The sequence below is a fragment of the Saimiri boliviensis genome, chromosome 2, assembly GCF_048565385.1.
Source record: "Saimiri boliviensis isolate mSaiBol1 chromosome 2, mSaiBol1.pri, whole genome shotgun sequence".
Classification (NCBI taxonomy): domain Eukaryota; kingdom Metazoa; phylum Chordata; class Mammalia; order Primates; family Cebidae; genus Saimiri; species Saimiri boliviensis.
The window spans coordinates 13,927,954-13,951,002 of NC_133450.1; the positions used below are offsets into that span (position 1 = coordinate 13,927,954).

At 49.7% G+C, this 23,049-nt stretch overlaps 1 long non-coding RNA gene across 2 annotated transcripts; it reads left to right on the plus strand.

The window, feature by feature from the left end:
- The first annotated feature begins 2,520 nt into the window (after positions 1–2,520).
- Positions 2,521–21,604, plus strand: LOC141583483 (uncharacterized). 2 transcript variants are annotated; one of them, XR_012516111.1, is made up of 3 exons: positions 2,521–3,437; positions 4,146–4,248; positions 21,355–21,604. It is a non-coding gene; the product is annotated as an uncharacterized LOC141583483 (long non-coding RNA). The 2 variants fall into 2 exon arrangements; XR_012516112.1 differs by lacking the exon at positions 21,355–21,604 and adding an exon at positions 9,493–10,226.
- Positions 21,605–23,049: the final 1,445 nt, after the last annotated feature.

Genomic DNA, 23,049 nt, shown 5'->3' on the forward strand with positions numbered 1-23,049 from the left:
AGTGACACCAAGGTTGCAGCCAGGGTGTCTCTGATCGGGGCTGCTGTCCTCAGATGTGAAGGCTTTGCCATCAGCCTTTTGCTACAGACCTGCCTCTCACATTAACTCCTGCCAGGACTTTTGGTTTCGGTTTCTGAGAGCAGAAATAGGTTCTACCCTTTCCCTCTGTTGTCCTCCACACACCCACTCCTCCTACCCTACTTCCTTCCCTGCTCTTTCTCCCACCCTGGTAGGAAATCCCCTCCCTGCCAACCCCGGTCCCTGCCTCTGTGAGAGGACAAGAAGAAGAAGAGAGAGACAGAGAAGGGAGGGAGAAACGGAGTTGCCAGAGACCTCACTCCATCTTTGGGGCTGGGTGATCACTCACAAATCTGCAAATTGTACCCTGCACAACCCCAGAGGACACCAGTCCCAAGTCATCAAAATGTGCATATTTATTAGCGTACTTTTCAGGCAGATGGCAGTAAAGTGTCTTGAGAAGGAATAGTCTGAAGCCCTGGAATGGGGTTAAAGGGCTGAGTGCTTTTAGGTTCTGACCTCCTAGAAGCCCCAAGGCACCCCCAGTCCTTGAACTGTAAGCCATTTATCCCTTTTTGCTCAACTTCCCAGCTGGGCTGGAACCCCAGTGAGAGACTCTGGCTCAAAAGAGGCTGACTGCCGGGCGCAGTGGCTCAAGCCTGTAATCCCAGCACTTTGGGAGGCCGAGGCGGGTGGATCACGAAGTCGAGAGATCGAGACCATCCTGGTCAACATGGTGAAACCCCGTCTCTACTAAAAGTGCAAAAAATTAGCTGGGCATGGTGGCACGTGCCTGTAATCCCAGCTACTCAGGAGGCTGAGGCAGGAGAATTGCCTGAACCCGGGAGGTGGAGGTTGCGGTGAGCCGAGATCGCGCCATTGCACTCCAGCCTGGGTAACAAGGGCGAAACTCCGTCTCAAAAAAAAAAAAAAAAAGAGGCTGACCAATCACCTCTAGGTCCATTTGTGGGGCCCCAAGCAAGTCTCTTCCTTTCTAGGCCTCAGTTTCCCCATCTGTAGTATGTAAAGAGGACAAAATGATCTCTAAGGGGCCATCCATGTTTAACATCTAAGTCTGTGCTGAGGGTACCTGGAGGCAGATGATTACAGCTGGGTTGCAGCCTCGGGTCCCTGTTTCTCTGAAGGAGGTTGTTGGTTGTTCCCTTGACTGACAGCAGGGCTCAGTGAGGATTCTTTTGTTGAAGAGTGTGGAGAGGGGCTGTGTGACCTGGGGCCGCTCCTCTAACCGCTCTAAAGCTGTTGACTCGCCATGAAATGGAGGTGGTAACATTCACCTTGCAGATGACTGTGAGGATGGAAGGAAGTACTGTTTGAAAAACGCTGGCGCTTGCCGGGCGCGGTGGCTCAAGCCTGTAATCCCAGCACTTTGGGAGGCCGAGGCGGGTGGATCACGAGGTCAAGAGATCGAGACCATCCTGGTCAACATGGTGAAACCCCGTCTCTACTAAAAATACAAAAAATTAGCTGGGCATGGTGGCACGTGCCTGTAATCCCAGCTACTCAGGAGGCTGAGGCAGGAGAATTGCCTGAACCCAGGAGGCGGAGGTTGCGGTGAGCCGAGATCGCGCCATTGCACTCCAGCCTGGGTAACAAGAGCGAAACTCCATCTCAAAAAAAAAAAAAAAAAGAAAAAAAAAAGAAAAACGCTGGCGCCCGAAGGAGGCAGCAGAGGAGGGTGGCGGCGGGGCACGGCAGCCACTGGCTGAGCTCAAGCTCCGGGGCAGGAAACCCACTGACAGGCCACCCCTTCTGCTCGCCTCCCCGTGGGGGCTCCCTCCCCTCTCTCTGCAGGGCCACACCTCTGGGAGGATACCCAGGGCCCACACAGCTCTGGGGGAACACCAAGGAGCCCACACCCCTTAGCCTATCATGCCAGGCCCTCCCCTACCTATGCCCCGCGGCCCCGCCCCGCCCAGCCCCCCGACCTACTCGACACCCCCAAACGAGCCAGGCATACCCCCCTGCCTTTGCCCACGCTGCCTCCCTTCGGCTCACGTGCCCTTCCCTCTCCCCCTCCACGAGACAGCTAAATCCTGTTCATTGTTTAGGGCCCGGCTCAAATGTCACCTCCTAGGGGAAGGCTTTGCCTGCCCTTCCAGTAAAGAGCATATTCATTCTTCCTGTTGCCCCCGTCAGGAGTGCAGCGGGGCTCCAGTCCGCCAGTCCCCTCGCCGTGCCCCCAGTGCCCTATCTAGAAAATGGAGGTAAATTGTCTCTACCTGAGGGGCAGAAAGAGTTCAATAAAATGGCACAAGTAGGGCTTTTAAACACAGCGTGGAGCGCACAGCAGAGCCCGGCGGGTGCAGCCAGCCAGGCCGCACTGAGACGAAAGCGCGCGCGGAGCCCCCTTTCCAGTCTCCTCGAATTCCTCCAAGGAGGACCCGCTCACAGCTCATTGGAAGATCAACTCTGATTGACAGGCTGCCAGCCCAATGGCTGGCCGAGCCCGAGAACGGCTCGGAAGCAGGTGGTCGGCCCCTTCCCGTCTCCGGGGCCTCTACCTGCGGAAGGCCGGGCTCGGGCCTGGTTTCCACACGCCGCCTGTGTCAGCCTGTGGGACCAGCCGCCCCGCTGATGACTCAGGTCTCCTCCCCACCCTTCCCCGTCAGGAAGAGGCCCTGTCATCGTCGCAGTTGTACTACATAAAAATAGATTCGGCTTACAGCGACATGAGCGCAGCCCTTTCCACTGAGGGAAGAGGAAGGCAGTTTCCCCCTACGCAGCCCCCTGGGTCCCTCTTCAAAAGCGGGTCCCCTGGGCCGTTCTCCGCAATAGATTCACCAGCGGTTTCCTCCCCGGCTTCAGCGCCGAAGGCTTTTTTTTTTTAGACAGGGTCTCGCTCTGTTGCCCAGGTTGGAGAGCAATGGCCGGTCTCGGCTCGCTGCAACCTCTGCCTCCCAGATTCAAGCGATTCTCCCACCTCAGCCTCCAGATTAGCGGGATTACAGGCTCACGCCACCTCACTGGGCTAATTTTTTTTTAATTTTTAGTGGGGAGAGGGTTTCACCATGTTGGTGAGGCTGGTTGCGACCCCCTGACCTCCGGTGATCCGCCCACCTCGGCCTCCCAAAATGCTGGGACTACAGGCGTGAGCCACCGCTCCCGGCCGCTGAAGGCCTTTTTTTTTTTTTTTTTTTTTAACTGGTTTGCTACCAGCTTCTCACCTTTTCTCATTTGGCCCTCATGTCAGAGATGAGGCAGCTCAGGTTACTGTACCCATGTGCGGGTGTGGAAACCCAGGCCAGGAGAGGGGAGGTGACTGGCCTGAGGCCACACAGCAGACTCACGGGAGCCGAGCTGGGGGCCCTGACTCCTTCACAGAGTTCCTTCTGCGCCAGCACAGGCCTCCTCCTAGGCAAGTGCTGTGGCCACAGCCAGGGCACCAAGAAGAAGGAGAGGTGAGGAAGGCTGGGTGGATGTGACGGGCAAGACATTGATGCAACGAACTTTTGTCTGGCTTGGTGTGGTGGCTCATGCCTGTAATCCCAGAGCTTTGGGAGGCCGAGGTGGGCAGATCACCTGAGGTCAGGAGTTTGAGACCAGCCTCACCAACATGGTGAAACCCTGTCCCTACTAAAAATGCAAAACAAATTAGCCAGGCGTGGTGGTGGGCACCTGTAATCCCAGCTACTCGGGATTGGGCCCCAATGACACATGGGTGGTTTCCCTGTCAGTCAGCCCTGTTGGACGGAGAGTGGCCTCTCTAGGCCCGAAACTGATGGGTCTCAGCCATGAGGCCCAGCCTAGGAGGTGGAGGCCTTTGCAGCCCATTGAATCCCTGCAGTGCAGCCATTGGAGGAGACACCTGCCTGGTATCCGGGCCTCTGCTCCTCCCCCTCAAATCCATCCTTTGCTATCAACATGTAAGGCAGGTCAGAGGGCACAAGCTGGAAGCTTCCAAATGAGTATCTCCCTCCAAATGAGTAGAGAGAAATGCACACTGTGTTCCCAGCTGGGTGCCTGAATGTGTAGGAGTATGGGCAGGTGACTGTGTGCACATGGTTGTGTACAAACTTCGGGTGTGTGTGTCTTCGTCTGTTTTCTGTTATTTGTAGCAGAATACCTAAATCTGGGTATTTATAAAGAAAAGGAATTCTTTTTTACAGTGGTGGAGGCTGAGACGTCCAAGGTTGAAGGACTGCACCTTGTGAGGTGCTTCTTGCTGGTGGTAACTCTGCACAGTCCTGAGGCCCGGCAGGGCATCACATGGTAAGGAGGCTGAGCATGTTAGCTCCGATCTCTCTTCCTCTTCTCATAAAGCCAATAGCCCCATTCCCGAGATAACCCATTAATCCATGAACCCATTAATCCATTAATCCATGAATGAATTAATCTATTCATGAGGGCAGAGTCCTCATGACCCAATCACCTCTTCAAGGTCCCACCTTTCACTACTGCCACACTGGAGATTAAGTTTCAACTTGAGTTTCAAAGGGGACAGATATTTAAACTATAACACTGTGTGTGTGTGTGTGTGTGTGTGTGTGTGTGTGTGTGTGTGTGTTTGTGTAGCTGCTGTGGTTTTCAACTCAAAGTGAAAAAGCCCTCACTTCCTGTTAAGAATCAATTAGAGCATTTCTTCACAGATGCTCTAGATCTCCCTGTGAGGAGAAGTGGGAAGGCAGAGCAGGAAGAATGTCTTTCCTGAGCAGTACAGAGAGCAGGGTCGGGACTGCACATTCAGGACTCCAAGTTCATGTCCCACTGTGCTGTCAACTCGCTGCATGACTTAAGCAAGTCACCATAGGTCTCTGGTTTCCTTTCTCTAAAAGCAGGAGGGAAGATGAGACCAAATGACCCCTGACCCTTCCTCCTTTTTGGAGACTCGGATTAGTATCCAGAGTGCACTCTCCAGAGGGAGAAACCAGGCATGTCACCCACCCTACGTTGGTCTAGCTCTTCCCAGACCACTGTGGAAACACCTAGACCCTTTCCTGAGATTGTCTAGGGGAGGGGACAGGGATGGAGTTTCCAGTGGGGAAGGGCTTAGTGGCAGCCAGTCTCCCACTTTCATCAGCAACTTCCCCTTCTCCACCATCCCACACTGCCCCACTCCCTCCCAGTTCCCACATTCTTGACCAGAAGAGAAACACAAATTAGTTGCTCAATAGGAAAAGGCAGGAGCCCCTGCCCCTTCTACCCATCCCATCTGCAGTGGGAGAGGGGAAGTGGGCTGGGTTCACAGTCAAAACAGGCCTCCTCATTTTACAGATGAGCAAACCCACACCCAGAGAGAGTCACTGACTATTTACTCAAGGGCGTAAAGCAACACAGTGGCAGTGCCAGGATTGAACCCAGCATCCTAAAAGCCTTTCCACATCATCAGGCTGCCCCTCTGAGGAGGGTCTCTAACTAATTCCCATATCCACTGAGGACAGAACACAAGAGCAGGAGCTGACACTGCAGCAAGGGGACTTAGGCTGGACACTAGGAGGCACTTCGCCCTGGGCTTGGTCAACTCCAGGACAGTTAGCAAAGAAGTACTCACCTCCTCCCAGCATGGCTTTAGAGTTAGATAACTCTGAAATGCAATTGCTCCCTGTGGTTAGGAAGAAAGCTAGGGAGAACAGGCTTCCAGGCAAAGTTACTCTGCTGGGATGGAGGGATGATCCCAGAGGAGGAAAGCTACCATGGCCAGGGCCATCCCCAGTACTCACTCCCATTCCCACCACAGCTGTGAAAGGATCTCATTTTACAGAAGAGAAAATTGAAGCCCAGAGAGGTAAATTACTTTCTCAAGGTTAACACAGCTAGAAAGTAGTGAGACCTATATGGTACAATCTTAAAAATCTTCATTCTCTCCACTGAATAGTTTTCCAAAACGTGGACCACAAGATGAATTTAAAAACCTAGAGCCAGACTACAGTAGCCCATGCCTGTGGTCTCAGCTACTTGGGAGGCTAAGGCAGAATTGCTCAAGCCCAGGAGATCAAGGCCAGCCTGAGCAACATAGAGAGACCCCATTAAAAAATTTAAAAATTAGGGTGGGCACAGTGGCTCATGCCTGTAATCCCAGCACTTTGGGAGGCCAAGGTGGGTAGATCACCTGAGGTCAGGAGTTCGAGACCAGCCTGGCCAACATAGTGAAACCCCATTTCTACTAAAAATACAAAAATTAGCCGGGCATGGTGGCACATGCCTGTAATCGTAGCTACTCAGGAGGCTGAGGCAGGAGAATTGATTGAACCCGGGAGGCAGAGGTTTCAGTTTGCTGAGATCATGCCACTGCACTCCGGCCTAGGCGACTGAGGGAAACTGTCTTAAAAAAAAATTTTTTTTTAAACACAAATTTCTAATTGAAAAAAAAAATACACAATCCACAAGGTGAGTTTAGGTGGTATGTGGATGAATTGGTTTTAAAGTTATTATTACGGCCCAGCATGGTGACTCACACCTATAATCCCAACACTTTGGGGAAGCCAAGCAGAAGGATTGCTTGAGATCAGGACCTTATCTCTACAAAAGTATTTTAAAACTTAGCTGGGTATGGTGGGGTATGCCTGTAGTCCCAGCTACTTGGGAGGCTGATGTGAGAGAATTGCTTGAGCTCAGGAGTTCAAGGCTGCAGTAAACTATGATTGCACCATTGCACACCAGCTCTGGCAACAGAGCAAGCTCCTGTCTCTAATAAATAAATACATAAAATTTTTTAAAATAAAATTATTATCGGCTGGGCGCAGTGGCTCAAGCCTGTAATCCCAGCACTTTGGGAGGCCGAGGTGGGTGGATCACGAGGTCAAGAGATCGAGACCATCCTGGTCAACATGGTGAAACCCCGTCTCTACTAAAAATATAAAACATGAGCTGGGCATGGTGGCGCATGCCTGTAATCCCAGCCACTCAGGAGGTTGAGGCAGGAGAATTGCCTGAACCCAGGCGGCGGAGGTTGTGGTGGGCTGAGATTGCGCCATTGCACTCCAGCCTGGGTAACAAGAATGAAACTCCACCTCAAAAAAATAAAATAAAATAATTATCATTATTTAATAATATATTGATCCAAATATAAGTGAGGACAAAAATAATTAACTCATCAAATTCATGATTTCACAGAAATTATGCCCTGTGACCAGGCTAAGTTTTTTGTTTTTTTACTTATTTTTATTTTTTGTGTCAGCATTTTCCCAAGCATATTTTTATTTTTTGAAACAGAGTCTTGCTCTGTCACCTAGGCACAAGATTGCTCACTGCAACCTCAGGGTTTAAGCGATTCTCCTGCTCAACCTCCTAAGTAGCTGGAATTACAGGTGTTTGCCACCATGCCCAGCTAATTTTTATATTTTTAGTAGAGATGGGGTTTTGCCATGTTGACCAGAGTGGTCTCAAACTCCTGACCTCAAGTGATCTGCCCTCCTTGGCCTCCCAAAGTACTGAGATTCAGGGGTGAGCCACCACATCTGACCTCTTTATTTCTTTATTATTATTGTTATTATTATTATTATTGAGACGGCCTTGTTCTGTCACCTAGGCTGGAGTGCAATGGTGCAATCACAGCTCACTGCAGCCTCAACTTCCCAGGCTCCAGCGATCCTCCTACTTCAGTCTCCCAAGTAGCTGGGACCACAGGCATGCACCACCACGCCCAGTTAATTTTTGAATTTTTGTTAGAGACTGGGTTTTGCCATGTTGCCCAGGTTGGTCTCAAACTCCTGAGCTCAAGCAATCCACCCACCTTGGCCTCCCAAAGTGCTGGGATTATAGACATCAGCTACCATATCTGGACATGACTAGGCTAAGTTTTAAAAGGAGTTTATTTAAAGAAAAATATTAAGTGGATAATAGTTTAAATAGCAAAAATCTGGAAAGTGATGCTGAATGTTGGAAACTTTAGAAACAGTACTGGAAGCCCCTTGGTCAGCGGTAATAAATAGGAACCTCTGGCCACCTTGGTTTGCAAACACAGGGTGATTCCTGAGATGGCCCCTCCTATCTGGTCCTTCTAGGGCAGGGGTCCCCAAACCCCGTGCCGCACAGCAGGAGATAAGTGTCCAGCTAGTGATCATTACTGCCTGAGCTCCGCCTCCTGTCAGATCAGCAGCTGTCTTAGATTTTCTTAGGATTGGGAACCCTATTGTGAACTGCACTTGTGAGGGATCTAGGTTTTATGCACTCCTTTTTTTTTGAGATGGAGTTTTGCTCTTGTTGCCCAGGCTGGAGTGCAATGGTACGATCTTGGCTCACCGCAGCCTCTGCCTCCCAGGTTCAAGCAATTCTGCCTCAGCCTCCCGAGTAGCTGGGATTACAGGCATACACCACCACACCCGGCTAATTTTTGTATTTTTAGTAGAGAAAGGGTTGCACCATGTTGGCCAGGATGGTCTCACTCTCTTGACCTCAGCCTCCCAAAGTGCTGGCATTATAGGCATGCGACACTGCGGCAGGCCTGTGCACTCCTTAGGAGAATCGAATGCCTGAGGAAGCCATACCCCGCCCCGACCTCCAGGTCCATGGAAAAAGTAGAAACCAGTCTCTGGTGCCAAAAAGGTTGGGGACCACTGTTCTAGGGGTCACGCAACACTGGGCCATGGTGTGTATGTATGTGTGTCAGAAGGAGGAAGGGCAGCCCTGCAGGGGGCTCAGAAGTGTGAGCTGCAGCCCCTGGACACCTGCAGTCAGCTCTGAGGAGGTCTTGAAGCTCCCCACTTGGCCTGCATGGGTACCCTTTCTCTCTCAGTTTTAGCTCCTTGTTTTAGGTCCCGGTTCCTATTCTCTTCTGTCACGCTCAGTTTCAGCCTTGCTCATTGTCTGAGGAGCCATTGTCTGACAGGAGGGAGACTCTGGGGCTCCCTGAGGAGGCAGCTATACTCTGGGGCCTTCCCTTTTGGGCCTCCAGGCCTGGCCAAGAGGGCCAGTACCATGCAGCTGAGCATCAGGCCTGGCAGCCAGCCAGCTTCTTGGACCCAGGGACTGAAAGAGGTCACAGAACCCAGTCAGGGCTCTTGCCAGCTGACCCTGCAGTCTGGGGTCAGCTCCAGAAGGGGAAGCCATTATGGAGGTCAAGTGCACCCACTCTAAAGCCTGACACAAAGGGCCTGTGGGGCAGTGTCTTGCCTGTCAGGAGGAACCCTGTGGTGGGGGAAGGGTTTGGAGGGGGCTCCATCTACCTGCAGCCCCCTTACTACACTAGCCCTTGGGGCCGCCCAGCCCATCTTATTACTCAAGCTACCCTTGAAGCATTATTGGTCACCTGCACCTAAGTGTGAGTGAGTTTTTGATCCTTCTGACCTTGTACCACAAGTATTTTCTCATTTACCACCTCATTTAGTCCCTGCCAACTAAGAGCAGATATCATTGTACCCATTTTATAGCCAAGGAGACTGAGACTCAGGTGGGCGTGGTGATGGGTCCTCAACCACACATGTGGACAGTGCCCTGGCCAGCATCTCAGCCAGCTCCGCTTTGGGTCAGCCAAAGCTGTCCTCACCAGCAGCTCCTTTCTCTTGGCTTTTCTCCCAGAGCACATCTCCATAGGAGGGAGGGGAGCCAGCAGGAGGACCCAGGGCCCCAGAAGAGGCTGAAAGAGAGAAGAGAGGCTATATGGACATTCGCCTGGAGCCCTGATTCCAACCATGAGTCCTTGTCAGGTTTCCAGATCTGCACACAGGAATGTAAGGGCTGCCCTTCGTAAAAACAAGACCGCTGTCTTGTGTCCTCTCCCCGAGCCCTCTACTGCCAGCTTTTTTTTCTAGCCAAAAGGCCCTTGGCCAGAATAGTCCTTTAACCATTCTTCTTATGACATTGTCTAATTATGATTATTAGACTTAAGTATGAAGAAAAGCATGCAGGTTTTAAGTTAAACAATGTACATGCCTCTTGGAAGGGAATGCTTTTCAACTGAGGAGTTGTGGATTACTCATTGTCCAGGGATGTCACAGAGTTGAATTCTATGCAATTAAGTGAAATAATCAGATCAGCACTCAACTTTCTGATATGACTGGGAAATGGTCTTTAAAAAAAAATCAGAACCCTGCTGGGCGTGTTGGCTTATGCCTATAATCCTAGCACTTTGGGAGGTCAAGACAGGCAGATCACAAGTTCAGGACTTTGAGACTAGCCTGGCCAATATGATGAAACCCCATCTCTACTAAAAATACACAAATTAGCTAGGCATGGTGGCAGGCGCCTGTAGTCCCAGCTACTCAGGAGGCTGAGGCAGGAGAATCGCTTGAACCTGGGAGGTGGAGGTTGCAGTGAGCCAAGATCATGCCACTGCACTCCATCCTGGGCGACAGAGTGAGACTCTGTCTCATTAAAAAAAAAAAAAAATCAGAATCCTTTTTTTGTGTGTCAGGGTCTCACTCTGTCACCCAGGCTGGAGTGCGGTGGGATGATCATGGCTCACTGCAGCCTCAACTTCATGAGCTCAAGGCAATCCTCTCACCCCAGTCTCCTGAGTAACTGGGACTACAGGTACATACCACTATGCCTAGCTAATCTTTTATAATTCTTGGAGAGATAAGGTTTTGCCATGTTGCCCAGACTGGTCTCAAACTCCTGGGCTAAAGCAATCTGTCTGCCTTGGCCGCCCAAAGTGATGGGATTATAGGTTTAAGCCATCGCACCCAGCCAGAATCCATTTTTTAAATGTCAGTATGTCCTAAGATACTGCTGGGAAGACCTAGATCAGAGTTCTTAATCTCTTTTGTGTATGCCGTGGCCTCCTTTGTCATCTGGTAAAACTTGCATACCCCTTCTCAGAATAATGTTCTGAAATGCACAAAATAAACTAGCATAGGCTTACAAAGAAACCAGTGGTCATAAAACAATTAAAAAAAATAAATTTTTGACATAGTACTAGATAGTGCTTCCTAATTAATGCATGAAAGATCAAGAGCTAGGGCTGGGCGCGGTGGCTCAAGCCTGTAATCCCAGCATTTTGGGAGGCCGAGGCGGGTGGATCACGAGGTCAAGAGATCGAGACCATCCTGGTCAACATGGTGAAACCCCGTCTCTACTAAAAATACAAAGAAAAAATTAAATGGGCATGGTGGTGCGTGCCTGTAATCCCAGCTCAGGAGGCTGAGGCAGGAGAATTGCCTGAACCCAGGAGGCGGAGGTTGCGGTGAACCAAGATCGCGCCATTTTACTCCAGCCTGAGTAACAAGAGCAAAACTCTGTCTCAAAAAAAAAGATCAAGAGCTAACAATAGGTCCAATAACTGCTGTAATTTTGAAATGTGGTAAGTGTAAACCATATTTTGAAATACCTTCAAAAACTGTAATATGATTTGAAAATATCTGTAATTGTTAGTGACATCATCACGAGTCCTGCTAATACTGCTGTGGTTTGTTGCCTACATTCATCATTGAAGAGATGCTAAAATTCAGGTAGAAATTAGTGAAAATAAAGATGTATTTTTTTTTTTCCAAATTTTTAGATTCCTTGAACTCTATCCTTTGGTCTTTAGGGTTCCCTTAGATACCAGATTAAGAACTCTAGGTCTAGTTCTCTTATAGCATGTATGTGTAATTATATCCAGCAATTACAGCAAATACAACAATCCAATTGTATCCAGATTTTGTAGTTTTCGAAATTCAATTACATTTACCAATAAATAAAGTGCCTGGCAGGTAGTAGTCTTGATAAAGTGGTGTCTCTGTGCCCTGGGGGTCTTGCTGTGGTTATGCTGCTCATTCTTCTATGGCCACCTACAGCTTGCTTGGCACTGGGCCAGGCCTTTCCCCACTGTCAGCAGCCTTTATGCCCCAATGCCACACTGCTGCCACTTGGCAGATGAGAAATCGAATTAGGTTTGAGGATTTTTTGACTGTGCCTTGACCCTAGGAGGAGGGTGGCTTCACAGCCCAGCCTTGAAGAGCCTCAGGCTCTTTCCCCTAGGGCCCCAAGCTGTCTGCATCCTGGGAATCCCCCCGGAAGCCCTTCTTGCCTGCTTCCCCTCCTGACTCATCTGAGGTCGCATGAGAAGGAGTCATGATCCTCATGACAAGGTCAGTGCTGACAGGCTCACAAGATGCCCTGAGCGCCTCCCAGGACTGCTGGCAGGCCCTCAGAGAGGAAAGGGCAGACCGAGCCTAGGGGAGAAGTCCACTTCAGTCCCTCAGGCTTCAGGACAGGGCCTGAAGAGAACTCAGGCTCTGGCTCCCAGAGCTCAGCCTCCACATCTCCCTGCTGCCAGGCCACCCTTTCCCCTGCCCAGATCCTTGATGCCCTGGGGACTCCTGCTCTCCTCTGGCCAAGCTCTGCCATCCACCTTCTTCTTCAGAACCTTTCCCCCTCATCCATCTGCCTTCCTATCAAAATCTGCCTGTTCTGTGTTCCATCAGCATCTGCTCCCAAGGCAATTCCCAGTTATCAGGGGTAAATGGAATGACCTGTATTCAAGTATGGGCTCTGATTGGCTATGGAATTCCTCTGTCTCTCTGGGCCTCAGTCAGTGTCCTCATCTATTCCATGGACACATTTAAACTGCTGCCCTAACTTTCATAGTTGTTATGAGGAACAAACTCATTTTTCCCTATGAAATCACTTTACAAACTGTAAAGCACTTTCATAGCTGTGATTTGGGACTCATGGTTGGCAAGTTGTTTGGTGTTTCTCAATTATCAAGATCCCTCTGGGCTGGTCTTGGTGGCTCACGCCTATAATCCCAGCACTTTGGGAGGCTGAGGCAGGCAGATCACATGTGGTCGGGAGTTCCAGACCAGCCTGACCAACATGGAGAAACCCCATCTCTACTAAAAATATACAAATTATCCGGGTGTGGTGACACATGCCTGTAATCTCAGCTACTCAGGAGGCAAAGGCAGGCGAATCACTTGAACCCACCCAGGTTTCGGTGAGCCAAGATCACGCCACTGCACACCAGCCTGGACAACTAGAGCAAAACTCGGTCTCAAAAGAAAGAAAAAAAAAGATCCCTCTGGGAAAATGATACAAAGGAATGGCTTTGGTGGTGGGGTTTCCAGCAGACAAGGAGAGCCATTTGGCCAGAGATTCCTACCTCTTCCCCTAAACCACATCCCAAGATGTGGCCTTGCAGGCAGAGTCTTGTCTTGAATATGGTGGGAGTTTGAAATGACCCTTCTAAACCCAACATGGGAAATTGACTGGGGAAGTATTGGGGTTCATGCAGACTTGCTTCTGCTTTAGATGTGATTCACCCAGTTTGTCTTAGCAACAATTGTGGAGCCAAGAGAACAACGGGAGGATGAAACATCTGTTTCTGAAGAAGAAAGCCAGGGCAGGCGGACACCCCACTACAGGGCAGAGCCTGTGGCTCATAGGGAGCTTTTTTTTTTTTTTTTTTTTGAGTCAGGGTTTCACTCTGTCACCCAGGCTGGAGTGGAGTGGCACTATCTCAGCTCACTGCAACCTCCGCCTCCTGGGTTCAAGCAATTCTCATGCCTTAGCCTCCTGAGTAGCTGGGAATACAGTCACGCACCACCATGTCTGGCTCATTTTTTTTTTCTTTTTTCTTTTTAGTAGAGATGGGGTTTCACCATGTTGGCCAGGCTGGTCTCGAACTCCTGACCTCAAATGCTCCACCCGTCTCAGCCACCCAAAGTGCTAGGATTACAGGCATGAGCCACCATGCCCAGCCATGGGAAGACATTTTCAAATGCTTGCTTGGCTTGGGAACCTGGAGTGTGACCTGCTACAATCATGCAGGGTTTAGTACCAGAAGGCTTGGATTCCACACCCTGCTCTGCCACACCCAAGTTGTATGCCCATGGGAAGTCACTGATCTTCTGTGGGCTCTGCCGTAATTCCCAACTCAGCAGGGTCTTATGAGGATTCATGGGCTCACAAGACACAGGAATGCCTACATTTATGTTGGGGAGGGAGGTGCCCAGCCATGGCACTGCCACCCAGCCCAGCACGTATCTAGGTCCCAATGTGTCTGTCTTCTAACTGGGCTGACTCTTGTAGAAGAGATTCACATGCTGGAGACCTGTGGGTGTCACTCTGTACAGTGGCTAAAGGAAGGGAGGGAGGGCAGTGCACCCACAGTCATCATTCCAGAACTCACACTGTGGCAGGGCCAGAAGCCTGGGAAGTTCCCTTTCTACCAGTGAGGCTGTGATAATGTGTCTATGTTTGTGGTGTTTTCAGATATTTCACTTTGTTTTCCCCTGTGGGATCACAGAATATTCCAGCCCTGGCCAGCAGTTGCCCCAATGTCTGGTAGTGTTTCATCAGTGTCCTCTGTCCTTCTTTGGTACCAGTCAGTTTGGTTCAAATCCCACCTCTGAAACGCACTACCTATAACCTCGGGCAAGTCACTCAACCACTCTGGTTAGATGTATGTTCAGCTTGAAAAGAATATGTCGAATTTTCTTTTTTAGATGGAGTCTTGCTCTGTTGCCCAGGCTGGAGTGCAGTGGCACGATCTCGGCTCACTGCAACCTCTGTCTCTCGCGTTGAAGCAGTTCTTCTTCCTCAGCCTCCTGAGTAGCTGCACACCACCATGCCAAGCTAATTTTTTTTTTGTTTTGTTTTGTTTTTGAGACGGAGTTTCGCTCTTGTTACCCAGGCTGGAGTGCAATGGCGCGATCTCGGCTCACCGCAACCTCCGCCTCCTGGGTTCAGGCAATTCTCCTGCCTCAGCCTCCTGAGTAGCTGGGACTACAGGTGTGCACCACCATGCCCGGCTAATTTTTGTGTTTTTAGTAGAGACGGGGTTTCACCTTGCTGACCAAGATGGTCTCGATCTCTTGACCTCGCGATCCACCCGCCTCGGCCTCCCAAAGTGCTAGGATTATAGGTGTGAGCCACCGCGCTCGGCCCAATTTTTGTATTTTTAGTAAAGACAGGGTTTCACCATGTTGGCCAGGCTAGTCTCAATTCTTGACCTCAGGTGACTCACCCGCCTCAGCCTCCCAAAATGCTGGGATTACAGGCGTGAGCCACCACACCCAGCCCCAAGTGTTTAACTTTTGCCAACCAAATGGATGTAGAATAATATTCACTCTGGGGTTTATCTGCATTTCTCTGAATGTTAAGGAGGTTGAACATGTCTTCATGTTTATTAGCCAGACATGTTTTCTCTTCAGTGAAATGTCTATTCATATCTTTTGTTCATTTTCCTATTGTATTATCTTTTTGTTAGTTGATTTCTAAACAGTTTGCTCTGTCATGTAGGCTGGAGTACACAGGTGAGATCATAGCTTACTGTAGCCTCGAACTCTCAGAAGACTCAAGTAATCCTCCTGCCTTACCTTTCGAGTAGCTAGGACAGCAGGCTTACACCACATGCCTGGGCTTTTGAGGGTTCTTTTGTTTTGTTTTGTTTTGTTTTGTTTTGTTTTGAGACAGGGACTCGCTCTGTCACCCAGGCTGGAGTGCAATGGAACAATCATGGCTTAGTGCAGCCTCAACTTTCCAGGCTCAGGTTATTCTCCCTCAGCCTCCTGAGTAGCTAGGACCACAAGCACAGTCATCACACGCAGCTAATTTTCAGTATTTCTTGTAGAGATGAGAGTTTACGCTGTTACCTGGCTGGTCTTGAACTCCTGGCTTCAAGTGATCCTCCCACTTCAGCTTCCCAAAGTTCTGAGATTACAAGCATAGGCCAGCTTTAACTCTGAGTGACTGATTCATCTAGAGTTGATTTTTTGTGTATGGTCTGATGTAAAGAGTTCTTTTTCTTTTCCATATGGGTAACCAAATTTCTATCTCCATTGATTGAACAGTCAGGGCCACTTTTTAAAAATTTTCTGGAGGCAATCTCCTTTTATTTTTTTGAGACAGAGTCTTGCTCTGTCACCCAGGTTGGAGTGCAGTGGCTCGGTCTCGGCTCACTGCAACCTCTGCCTCCCTGGTTCAAGCAATTCTCCTACCTCAGCCTCCCAAGTAGCTGGGATTAGATTACAGCTATTTTTTTTTTTTTTTTTTTTTTTTTTTTTGAGACGGAGTTTTCACTCTTGTTACCAAGGCTGGAGTGCAATGGCGCGATCTCAGCTCACCGCAACCTCCACCTCCTGGGTTCAGGCAATTCTCCTGCCTCAGCCTCCTGAATTACAGCTATTTTTAATAGAGACAGGGTTTCCTCATGTTGGTCAGGCTGCTCTCAAACTCCTAACCTCATGATCCACCCGTCTTGGCCTCCCAAAGTGCTGAGATTACAGGCATGAGCCACTGCATCAGGCTTTTTTTAAGACAGGGTTTTATTCTGTCACCCAGGCTAAAGTGCAGTGGTGTGATCTCCACTCACGGCAGCCTCTGGCCCTGCCAAGTCAGGTGATCCACCCACCTCAGTCTCCTGAATAGCTGGACCACAGGTACGCATCACCACACCTTTTTTTTTTTTTTTTTTTTGTATATTTAGTAGAGACAGGGTCTTGCCATGTTGCCCAGGCTAGTCTTGAACTTCTTGAGTTCAGATGATCTGCCTACCTTGGCCTCCCAAAGTGCTGGGATTACAGCCCTGAGCCAATCTTAACTGGGTCTTGAGGAAACAGGAGGGTCTAGCTGAAATCTGATTGACACAGAATTCCCTATTAGCCTGACCAAGGACTTCCTGGGAGGGTCATATTCAACTTGGCTAGAGACAAAAGTGGTCCCTGCCTGCCTCCGAGCTCAGCACTGACTGTTTTATTAATAGATGTAACATGTCCGGGTGAGGTGGCTCAAGCCTGTAATCCCAGCACTTTGGGAGGCCGAGGTGGGCGGATCAAGAGGTCAAGAGATTGAGACCATCCTGGACAACATGGTGAAACCCCATCTCTACTAAAAATACAAAAATTAGCTGGGCGTGGTGGCGTGCACCTGTAGTCCCAGCTACTTGGGAGGCTGAGGCAGGAGAATCGCTTGAACCCGAGAGGCGGAGGTTGCAGTGAGCCAAGATTGTGCCACTGCACTCCAGCCTGGCGCCTGGTGACTGAGTGAGACTCTGTCTCAAAAAAAAAAAAAAAAAAAAAAAAAAAATTGTAGATGTAACATATGTGTATGGCAAATAATAATAATTCAAAGAGTACTGAAAAGGATGCAATTGTTGGTTGGGCAAGGTCACTCACACCTGTAATCTCAGGACTTTGGGAGCCCAAGTGGGCAGCTTGCTTGAGCTCAGGAGTTTAAGACCAGCCTGGGCAACATGGTGAGACTCCACCTCTACAAAAAATACAATAAATTAGCTGGATATGGTGGCACTTGCCTATTGTCCCAGCTACTTAGGGAGGCTGATGTGAGAGGATCGATTGAGCCCAGGAAGTGGAGGCTGCAGTGAGCCGTGATGGTGCACTGCACTCCAGCCTGGGCAACAGAGACCTTGTCTCAAAGAAAAAAGAAAAAAAGAGAGAAAAGTATCCAATTAAAAATTAAATTATCCCACCTCCAGAATCACTACCCAGAAATAACTATGTTAATAGTGAATGATTTTTACATCCATGTAGTGTAAGAAACTAAAAAAAAAGTGAATAATTTTTTACTGCTGTAAATCCTCTCCCTGACTGCAAATTACACACTCATGCTCTATTTCTTGAGTTATCATTTCTAGAGTAACTCTAGTTATTCTCTGCTGGAAAAGTTTGTTTCCTTACATCTACCCCATCTCTCCTCCTTCTTCACCTTATTCTCAGTACTAGATCTTTTTCAAAATAATGTTAGGCCAAGCAAGGTGGTTCATGTCTGTAATCCCAGCACTTTGGGAGGCCAAGGCGGGGTGGATTACCTGAGGTCAGGAGTTCAAGACCAGTCTGGCCAACAGGGCGAAACATCTTCTCTACAATAAATACAAAAATTGGCTGGGCGTGGTGGCACACACCTGTAATCCCAGCTACTTGGGAGGCTGAGGCAGGAGAATCGCTTGAACCTGGGAGGCAGAGTTTGCAATGAGCCGAGATCACGCCACTGCACTCCAGCCTGGGCAACAGAGTGAGACTCTGTCTCAAAAAAAAATAATAATAATAATGTTAAATGTTCTGCCAAATCCTGAAGCTGCTGCCACAGCTGTATTTCAGGAAGCCCAGTCCTGTGAGGATGCCGTCCCCCAACAGGAAGACTTCAGACAGGACACTTCCCATCACACTGCTTCCTGATTGCAGGCATCAATGCTGAGCTGGACAAAAGGAAAACAGCCTTTTGGTGTCTGGGAACAAGAGCACAAATTGACAGGAATGGCCTTGTTTCCTGAATGGGAAGAGGGTGGGGAGAACAATGCTGCAGCGGATCCAGGCTTGTTGATGCCCTGCCACAGGCACCACGTGTGGCCTCAGGCAAGCCCCTTCCCTTGCCTCTCCACCTATAAAAATGCAGGTTACTGGGGTCCCTCCACCTTAGACTTTCTGTAGTCAGAGCTACAGAAAGAGGCGGCTGTAGGGGGAACTTTCTGAAAAAGAGTAGAAAAGGCTGTCCTCACTCAGGAGGCTGGGGCAGGAGGATGGCTTGAACCTGGGAGGTGGAGGTTGCAGTGAGTCAAGACCATGCCATTGTGCTCCAGCCTGGGCCACAAGAGTGAAATGACATCTAAAAAAATAAAAGAAAGAAAAAAAATGCGCTCCTGAGAAACAGAGTGATGATACAATGATAACAATAGCTGCTGCTTCCCAAGGGCCTCCCATGGGCACTGTGCAGGCGTCGTCCAGGTGCCTCGCATGCACGATCCTGTTTAATCCTCCAAGCTCTCAGGCGGACACAATTCCCCTCGTTTAACTGATGCAGTAACTGAGGAGCAGAGGTTAGGCAACCTGTCAAAGCTCACAGAGCTGAGGTCTGTGGCACCAATCCAGTGCAATCTGCCACCTAGTCTTGTTGACTATCTTGGATATTTGAAAATGCCAAAAAACTCCAAGGTCCCTCTGGGCCTCCAGAAATAGTCTGGAAGATGCATCCTGAGCTCATGGAACCCTGTCTCCCAGATCCACTGTAGGGGCTGAACTTGGCCCAAGCCCGAGGGGTGATTTTGAGACAAATTCCTCTCATGGGGAACCTTTTCATAGCTAGAGTAGAAAAGGGGGCTGTTTAGTTCTGGGGAGACGTTTACTTACCCATAGCAGGGACCCCAAATGTTCAGAATGGTTTGGGAGCTATTTCTCTTGCCTAGACTTCCCCAGAGACAGAACTGTTTATACTTTCCCCATCCCACTGACCAGCACACTCTCACCTACACCACACCCTGGGCACTCTGGGGACCCACAGGCCTCAGCCTCAGCATGGCCTGGCACTAGCCACAGCTAGGGAAGGGCTGCTTCCCTTCAGACCCAAGGCCACAGGCTGGGAAGGAAATGGAGGTGGGAGGGCCGCAGAAAAGCTGACTAGGCTGGAAGGCTGTTTGGGAGGGAGAAAGCACATAAAGGCCAGCCCAGCAATTTGGGCAAAGCTGGCAAAGTTGCCTTGGCATCTCTGTGGATTCAAGACCACAAGGGCCTCACCTTGGCCACCCAGCCCCAGCTTGTGGCCAGGAGGCTGAGGGGAAGTCCTGATTGGGTCACACTGTAAGTGTGGGACTGAATCGGAACCTGGCCCTGGCTACTAAGACTGTAAGATACTTTTCCTGGCCAGGCACGGTGGCTCATGCCTGTAATCCCAGCATTTTGGGAGGCTGAGACGGACGGATCACAAAGTCAGGAGATCAAAACCATCCTGGCCAGCATGGTGAAACCCCATCTCTACTAAAATACAAGAAAAAAATTAGCTGTGTGTGGTGGCACACACCTGTAATCCCAGCTACTCGAGAGGCTGAGGCAGGGGAATCACTTGAACTCAGGAGGCAACAGAGCAAGACTCTATTTCAAAAAAAAAAAAAGACTCTTTCCCCTACCTGCGACTCAGGGGTATGGCTAGTGGGCAAAGAAATGCATATATGTTTGTTTGTTTGTTTGTTTGTTGAGACAGAGTCTTGCTTTGTTGTCAAGGCCGGAATGTGTTGGCATGATCATAGCTCACTGTTACCTGGGACTCCTGGACTCAAGGGATCCTCACTTCAGCGTCCTGAGTAGCTAAACTACAGGCACATGCCACTGCACCTGGCTAATTATTTTGTAATATTTTGTAGAGATAGGGTCTTGTTAGGTTGCCCAGGCTGGTCTCAAACTCCTGGCCTCACATGCTCCTACTGCAGTGCTGGGATTACAGGCATGAGCCACTGAGCTCAGCCTGCCTGTATCTTAAGCCTCTTCCCTTGAGGCTCCAACCTGGGTTTCTCTTTCAGAGTTCAACATCAAGAAATGAATAAAACAAGGGCCCAGCCTGGACAAAATAGTGAGACCCCATTCCTACAAAAAATAAAAATAATTTTTGCCAGGCTCAGTGGTGTGTGCCTGTAGTCCCAGCTACTCGGGAGGCTGAGGTGGGAGGATCGCTTGAGCCCAGGAATTCTGGGCTGTAGTGTGCTATGCTGATCGGGTGTCCGCACTAAGTTCAGCATCAATATGGTGACTTCCCGGGAGTGGGGGACCACCAGGTTGCCTAAGGAAGGGTGAACCCGCCCAGGTCGAAAACGGAGCAAGTCAAAACTCCCATGCTTATCAGTAGTGGGATCGCGCCTGTGAATAGCCACTGCACTTCAGCCTGGGCAACACAGCGAGACCCCGTCTCTAATTTTAAAAAATTAAAATATAGCGCCGGGCGCAGTGGCTCAAGCCTGTAATCCCAGCACTTTGGGAGGCCGAGGCGGGTGGATCACGAGATCGAGAGATCGAGACCATCCTGGTCAACATGGTGAAACCCCGTCTCTACTAAAAGTGCAAAAAATTAGCTGGGCATGGTGGCACGTGCCTGTAATCCCAGCTACTCAGGAGGCTGAGGCAGGAGAATTGCCTGAGCCCAGGAGGCAGAGGTTGCGGTGAGCCGAGATCGCGCCATTGCACTCCAGCCTGGGTAACAAGGGCGAAACTCCGTCTCAAAAAAAAAATTAAAATATAAAAAATAAAAATAATTTTTAAAACAAAGAAATATGAACAAAACGAAGAGCCCCACAAAGTCAGGACAAATCTGATAAAACCCCAGAACCTGGGTCTGGGCTGCTGCTGAACTTCCTGACATGATGGTCTGCCAGGGATAGGTGTCTTTGCACATCTATGGTGACCAGTCCACTCACTCTACACCCCGTCCTGGTTGTGGCAAAGAGACTACACATTGTCCACCTAGGTCAGGGTTTCTCAACCTCAGCACTACTGATATTTTGGTTGAGTAGCCCCCAAGATGTTGGGGGGGAGCTTTCCTGTGCCTTGTAGAGTGTTCAGCTGCATCTCTGGCCTCCACTCACTAAATGCCAGTAGCAATGCCCTCATTCGTGACAAACAAAAATATCTCCAGACATTGACAAATAGCCCCTGAAGGCAACATCATCCCCAGTTAAGAAACACTGCTGTAGCTCCATTCTCCCCCTTCTTTTTTAGTAATAAGACTTTTTATTTTCAGCTGGCACACAGTCAACAGGAAAAAACACCAGGAAGCTAACTGCAAGACCACTCTGGCAGTGAGGCAGAAGTACAACTTCCAGGAAGTGTCTTTCAAGGGAAGGTATGCATCCAGTCCCCCTTCTTGCTTCCCACGGGTGAGAACACATATGCAGGGGCTGCAGCTGAATCGCCTCATTGGCCCAGTAGTCAAAGTCAAGGGCTAGCTGGGCGAGGTGGCTCACGCCTGTAATCCCAGCACTTTGAGATGCTGAGGCGGGTAGATCACCTAGGGTTGGGAGTTCCAGACCAGCCTGACCAACACGGAGAAACCCCGTCTCTATTAAAAATACAAAATTAGCGGGGTGTGGTGGTGTATGTCTGTAATCCCAGCTACTCGGGAGGCCAAGGGAGGAGAATTGCTTGAACCTGGGAGGTGGAGGTTGTGGTGAGCCAAGATCACACCATTGCACTCCAGACTGGGCAACAAGAGCGAAACTCCATCTCAAAAAAAAAAAAAAAAAAAAAAAGTCAAGGGCTAAGATGACAGAAAAGAAAGAGAGAAGGAGGCTGGGTCCCAGATGACCATGGAGTGCCATGATAGAGATGGCCTCTAGCACCAGACTTAATTTATTCAAGAGAAATGAATTTGTGTCTCTGCTCTCTTGGCCTAACTCCCCCAGAGCTGAGGTTTAGACTCTGATGAACTCTTCTGACACCATGGCCTGTTGTCTGTCATAGTCAAATCTAATCTTAAGTAACATACAAGCTATAAATCAGCAGTGCTTGTGGCTTCAATGACCCAACGTCTCGGTGCCTGTGACTGTCAATTTTTGCCCCAGCTCAGTTCTAGTAGTTCATCAGACCTCTCCACATGGCCACTGTCCTCTCCCCATCCCGCCCCTCCCCAAGGGCTTCCTACCTCAAGAAAAGGCACCTCCACTCCCCTAGAACTCTGTGAATCATCTCTGAATTCCCTCCCTCCCACTCCATCTCTCCCACATCCACAATGCCCCAAAGTCCCTGATTCTCCTCCACTCTACCCCTAATGCCACTGTCACAGCTCAGGCCCTCACCACTCCTCCCCGGGTCCACTGTCACCGCCAGTTAGGAAACTACCCTCCCTGCCTCCAGTCTCCACCCCATGGCCCATACCTACCCTCCCCTTTCCGAAACACCCCCTCCTCCCTTCGTGTATAAGGCAAAGTTCAAGCTTTCTGGGTGAACAGCATGCTCCCAGTCCCCCACCCCTTCCTCACAGCCAACAGGAGACTACACAAAGAACTGGCCCTGGGGCTCCAGTAACCCGGTAACCCACTGTGACTCTGTTCCCTGTCTCCAGTGTCCTTCCCTGCCACCTCTGTTCTGTAATCTCTAACTCCTCCTTCAAGGCCCAGGCAAAAACACCTCCTCCATGAGGCTTTGACTGATTCCCTCAGCAAACACAGCCCGTTGATGTCTGCTCTGTGCTGCCACAGAATTTGCCCGTGGGTCTAACACAGAGCTTGTCCCATTGCATTTGCTGAGTTAGAGTGTCTGTCTCCCTGACTGGCAGTGAGCAACCTGAGAAAAGATTCCATTTTATTGTACTTGGAATCCATGGCACCTAATGTAATGTTGGCATGGAGTAGGTGCCCAATGCACAGTATCATGACCCATTTACTAAGCCCTTGTTATGTGGCAGTAAAGCATTAGCTTTATCTAAATTATCTTATTT